At 40.7% G+C, this 6,461-nt stretch overlaps 1 long non-coding RNA gene across 1 annotated transcript; it reads right to left on the minus strand.

The window, feature by feature from the left end:
- Positions 1 to 424: 424 nt before the first annotated feature.
- On the minus strand, positions 425 to 2,464 carry LOC120707748. Its single transcript, XR_005689083.1, has 3 exons — positions 2,048 to 2,464; positions 1,276 to 1,394; positions 425 to 722 (listed from the first exon to the last, which is right to left on the minus strand). It is a non-coding gene; the product is annotated as an uncharacterized LOC120707748 (long non-coding RNA).
- Between the last annotated feature and the right edge of the window lie 3,997 nt (positions 2,465 to 6,461).

The raw sequence follows: 6,461 nt of genomic DNA on the forward strand, positions 1-6,461 counted from the left end.
CCCAATTTGTTTTTTCCCGCAAAACCTACCGACCAAGGGATACTTCGAGATAGTAGATTTTTAGGCAGGGTATCGCCGAGATTAGGAATTCGAAGGTACAAGCAACACAAAGTTTAGACAGATTATAGCCACGACTTGTTTAATACCATACGTCTTGTACGATTGTTTGTATTGCCTAGGATTATTGATTGATTTGAGGGGGTTCTTGTCTGGAAGATATTTTGTTAGACATCTTCCACTGTTTGAAATCCGTGCCAATTTAAATAAATAGATATACTAGGTTCGTGCCCGTGCGTTACTATGGACAATACAAATTATAGGTTAATAACATTTTATTTCAGTACAGTGTAAATTGCATTTCAGGAAGCATAGCTAATGGCCTGTCCCGTTGCTACGGGTATCTTCAATGCAAAAGAGGAGCACGCAATGTAATACGAGATTTGCATTTTTCAGTAAAATCCATGTTACATTAGATCCCATTAGATTATTTGGTAAGTCCAAGTTTCTTGATGAGACAAGTATACAAAATCTCTAACATTTATATTTTGATTTTTCATTGTGCAAGTCAAATTCAAACAACCTTCGAACTCTGAACCCACATCTCCCTTAAAAAAACAATTCTCCATCGCATCTCCACCTGAGGTCCGCTCCCACCATGTGTCAGTCTCACCATCAGGGTATCACATTTGCCATCTCCAATAGCATTGTCGTCCTTCCCACTTCTACAGACAAGGAAAATTATGAGGGACCAACACATGGTACTCATTTGAAAAGATCTATATTCAGTACAAAAGCAACAAAGCACGTATTAGGATTAGAGGAACATGATAACGAGAACTAACCTATAACTAAATACTGCAATCGGAAAAGGTAAGATAATTTGTAGATTTTGAATGCTGTATGCATAATTTACTACTTAGGCAGAAAATTATTCCAGGACTCATGTACCACAAATAATAACTTAAGAGAAAAAACTCATTCAGTCAAACATATCATTGTACTTAGGTGCTTTGTGCCGAGCACTTAGCTGGCCACCACACAATTGAGACATCTCTGCAGAAGTAAGACCCAGACGATTAATGAATGATTGCTTTGTCATTTGTGAAGGATATCTCCATATTTGAGAAAGATAAAGCTAGGAACTGGATATTAATTCTAGCGATATCTCCATATTTGGGAAAGATAAAGCTAAGAACAGGATATTAATTCTAGCAAGATGTAAAAACGATCCCCTAGCTAACTCTAGCGAGATGCAACATCGAATGATCGACTTACATGGAGGCTGCTGGAAAAACAGGACCCCGGAATCTCGCATGGTAACATCACCCCAGAAGCAATGCTAGCTAATCAACCTCCCGTATGGCTCTCTTTTTCTCTAATATAGTCGCTCATACCTGATCAAATAGCAATTGATACCAATGAGCCAGTAGGATAGAGGAATCAGGAAAGGCAGGATACAATATGCTGCTTACAGACAGATTATTTAGGGACAAATTGATGAGTAATACACAACTTAGCTACTAATATTTCTCTGATGCATTTCATCGAAACACACACATGTATGCAGTCAGAAGGGAGAACGATGGTAAACAAATCTGCAGGGGTATCCACAATTCCAGCTCTCAACCAAAAAACATCTGCATCCACACACACACATGTGATCAGCAGCAGAGATAAATTATCACAGCTGGGGACTGGGGTCTCTATCCCTCCAGTGCAGGCAGATGTTTTTTGGTCCTGTCAGATGTTACAGTCAAGCACACACAGATACCACATTTACACATTAAAATAGAAAAGAAGATGATACAACATCAAATTCCAGAAAACAATGCCACTGCTAAGTCCTGATGTTTATGGATCTCAGCTGCCTAGCAACGAACAGATTTCACAACTAATTGATTCTAGAACATTAAGTGCAATCATAGCATAGACGTGAATCTTTGGCTAATTCCAAATAATTGGCACACGTCCAAATGGAACCACAACCCACAGGATGTCAGGATTGAAAGCGAGAAAGAGCACTATGAGCAAGATAACCAAGATTCACCTTGTGTTGTGCTAGTAGGTGTCCGCAGGACAGCGGAGTCTCCATAGAGCTGGATGGCAGGCAAGTAGGGCACATAGAACTGGATGACCCTGTCGCATCCATCAAGCATGAGTGGCACGCCGGCACAATACGCGCTAATTTGGAACGGAAGGAATAGAGGAAATCCAAACCCTAAGGTTTGGGGGAAGGAAAACCAATTCGACTGGAGGAGACGCCAACAGAAAAGTGGAGTGGAGGAAGGAAAGGAGTGGCAGAAAGGGGAGGAAGCAACGGCTTGCCGCGGCAAGGTAGGGTCGTAGGGATGCGGCGGCGGCGGAGGCAAGGAACGCGAGCGGGTGGCGGAGGAGGCAGGAACGCGAGCGGGCGGCGGAACCGTCCGGCAAGGGAGAGGAGGGGAGTTTGGACGCGAGTGGGAGGCGAGGCAGATCGGGTGGGTGGCGCAGATCGCAGGAGGGGCGGTTCGACGGCCACGATTGTCCCATGGCAGAGCCACCCCAGGTCGGAGGGCTAAGGTCGCACCAAGTTTTTTTTCTCCCAATCGTTCCTTTTAGTATTTTATATTTATATATATATACTACTTATATATATAATATTTATATAGTAATAATAAATATATATATAATAATATATATAAGTAGAAGTAGAGATACATTAAGATGAAACCAGATGCCAGCAAGTGCGCGCAAGGGACGGGAGCCTAAACTAGACGTGTTGCAGCATGAGTGGAGGGACATAGTTGGAAAGCTAATCAAGTTTCTAACTTCCGATGATCTTTTCTCTTAAACTATAAATCCGATTTAAAATCCGTTTGAACCATAATATTCTTAGGAATTAATGGAACAAAATAAGATCCAATATGTTATTTATTTTTTGTTTTAAAAATTCAACGATTCAATATATTATCTCAACATTTTCAATAGATCATTTCAACATATGAAGTATACTATTTCAACATTTATTCTAAAAATGTTGAATTGGTTTATGCAAAGTGTAGAATTAGTCTTTTAAGAATGTTGAATCAACTAAAAAAAAGGTGTCGAAGTCTTGAACATGGTATTTCAAGAATTGGAGTAGAAAAATACTTAGAAACTAAAAAGAAGCAAAGCACTGTGCTCGCTTCTATGGCACTGTTGTCCTCCTGCTGGCTGCTTGCAATTGGGTCCTCCCACTGCTGTGCACTGGGCTTGCGTTAACTGGGCCTTGGGCTTTAAAGATACCACTCATATCTGTCTTCCAGAAGATACACAGGAGGCCCCGTTCTTGTCTGTCCTTTATACTCTGTGAGACAGGGTTATAGGTGTCCTAGTTTGGTACGAGCTTAGGAATCCTACTTCTGGTCGTACCGAATAGTTTGCTTCTGTACCGACTAGCTTTACTCATATCCGAGTACTTTACAAGAAGTTAACAAGGTACGGACATGCCTCATCCCTTATTCTAGAAATATCTGCGCCGTGCTAGTTGTCTCGTGGTCCCGGACTCGGAGTTGGATGCTAATAACTACTCGCGTTACTCCTAAAACTCTACCGACTACTCGGATGACATTGATATATCTTCAAGGGATCATTTGATGAAGAGTAAGCTCACTGGACCTTTTAATTGATTATTCTTATTATTTCAAGGGTCGGGAGCGGATGAACTACATCGAACTATTTACTTTTGATGATTAAGAAAGAAGATTCAAGATTTTATTGACCCTCCTCACCCTAATTCTTAGGTTCAACCTAAGCTCGGAGTCTACTCCATATGGAGCGTGACTTTTGCCGCCCTCCATATCACATCCCAAAAATGAAGATTACAAAATCAAGATGATCAAGAGCTTGAGCACATCATATCCTCATGGTAGCTTTGAAGAACTTTGAAGATTCAGCGAGACAAGTACTCAAAGAGCACCAAAACAAAGTGACGAGGATAAGAAAAGTGTTCGAGAGCTGCTATACTTGACTACAAAGCGCTCAGGGGTTTGTCGAGCATAGTTCCCCAGTACTCGCAAGGAAGAAAGAAGATGGACTCCTAATCCGATTCCTCTGTAATCCTACTAGGACTTGCACTCCGTATGAACTCCTACCTCTTAACCAACTAGTAATACCGCCCCACTAAATATACAAAGGAGGGTGTCAACATTTTTACCGCCAGCCTACCTAGGGATAGGCTAAGGTAGGAGATTATTTGGTAAGGGATCACCAAATCTGGAACTTGAAGGTAAGCGCGAGGACACTAGACAAATTTAGACAAGTTCGGGCCGCTAGAGTAGCTTAATACGCTACGTCTTGTTTGGGGCTTGTATATTGCGCCCTAAGCTTGGTTGTTGTGTTGCCCTAGTTTAGGCTTGAATTGGTTCTCCATTGAGCCTGCCGATCTAGGTACTCCAACCCTCCTTTATATACTCCAAGGGTGGGATACTAGTCGGTTACAAGGTAAGTGTCCTAGTAGGATTAGAGTGTACAGTACTACGAGGATTACAGAGGAATCCTAATAGGAGTCCGACTACTTCCTTCTTTGCTAGTAGCTTCCTCATGGGTACCAAGAGTTCGATCTCCGACAGAGGGTATGGGTACATAAATCGGCAGAATCACGTCAAGCCTAAACTAGGCAAAACAACATCTCCATTAAATCATCCTTACGCAATACAACCACCAAACAAAATATAGAGTATTGCGTTATTTAACAGCTTAAACCTGTTGTGTTGTGTGAACCATTGAGTTCCTGATCTCGGCGACACCTTGCCTACAAATTGACTACCTTAGGGTATTCCTCGGTAGGTTGACAGTAAAACACCGACACATCACAAAAAGCCTTACCATATGTCGGATTGCTTATCTGGCAAGTCCACCAGGGGGTGCCCGGCCATAGGTTTTAAGTGAGTGAGGATTCCGAAGCCAAGAGTCTGATGGTTACGCGGTGATGCAAGGGATAGACAGGTTTGGATCGCTCAGGAGCATAATACACTACGTCCTGTGTCGTTGTATTACGATTTTTGTTGGATGAATTATTCATTTTTGGTGGTGGGTACCCCCCACGACCCCTTTATAGCCTAGGAGCCGTTGGTTACAAGTAAGAGATAAGATCTACTCATGTTATTTACAAGGAAACTGGTCGGTTAAGATCCCTAGTAATTCGGGTGTCTTGTTCGAGCCTCCAGCCAAGTAGTATCGAGCAGGGTTGGCAAGTAGGGTAGGGACCTGGACATAGGGACCCTCTCGGCAGGGAGGTACTTAAGTCTACCTCGGTCACCAGGTGAGCTACGCTTAGAAACCGTTTAGATCCTGGCACGTTGGATGTTTGGATGCTAATTAAGAGTATTAAACATAGATTAATGACAAAACTAATTGCATAACCTCGGGCTAATTCCCGAGACGGATCTATTAAACCTAATTAGTCCATAATTAGCCTATAGTAAACATTTGCTAATCATGAATTAATTAGGCTCAATAGATTTGTCTCGCGAATTAGCCCCAAATTTATATAATTAGTTTTAATTATCTCATATTTAGTCCTCCTAATTGGTATCGAAACATCCTATATGAGTATATGACATTGATATGAGTATATGACATGACTAAATTTTAGCCCTTAGGATTTGGTTTCCTAGGGCTTATTTTAAGCCCTCGCATCAAATGTTTCGATGTCAATTAGAAAGACTACACATAAGCTAACTACTAAGCCTAGACTGCAGAGACTAATGTATTAAGCCTAATTAATTTATAATTAGCATATGTTTACTGTAGCATCACATATGCTAATCCTGAACTAATTAGGCTTAATTGATTCATCTCACGAAAAGGGATTATGGAATTTGTTTTATCATCAGTTTATATTTACTACTTCTAATTAGCATTCAAACATCTAATGTGATGCTTGGGAACAAACACTCCCTGTCCGTAAGTAGAAGCAACTAAAAGAGCCAAAAGAATCAAATCCACAATACCATAATCTTTCCAAAGTTGTTGGAGTTTTTATATACTCTCTCCGTTCTCTTTTAATAGAACTATTTTAACAATTGAAATTTTCTCTTTTGATATTTCTATTTGAGTTGTCGTTTCGAGAATGGCACGGAAGAACATTTCGATTCCTGTGTAGAGTAATTCCTCTAGAAAAAGGAATAGGGCATACATGTAAATGACGTAGATACCGTGGAGTTCACGTGAAAATCATTTATACTAAACAGGAGTAAGATTAATTGTTGATAAGCAGTCCTTCACCTCGGTCATGTGCCGAGGTGAAATTTTTTGATGGAACATGAGGGGATTAGGATCCCCTACTGAATATACTAAAAAAAGAAAAAAAAGAGTCACAGAGTTTTACAAGGTGAAATAAGTCTATCAAAAGAGAATAATGGAGGAAGTAGTTTAGACAGAAGGAGAGCATTACAAGATATTTCAATATGCATTAAGTTATAAAATAAATCAATGAAACA

This window comes from Panicum virgatum, chromosome 5K (assembly GCF_016808335.1).
Source record: "Panicum virgatum strain AP13 chromosome 5K, P.virgatum_v5, whole genome shotgun sequence".
Classification (NCBI taxonomy): Eukaryota; Viridiplantae; Streptophyta; class Magnoliopsida; order Poales; family Poaceae; genus Panicum; species Panicum virgatum.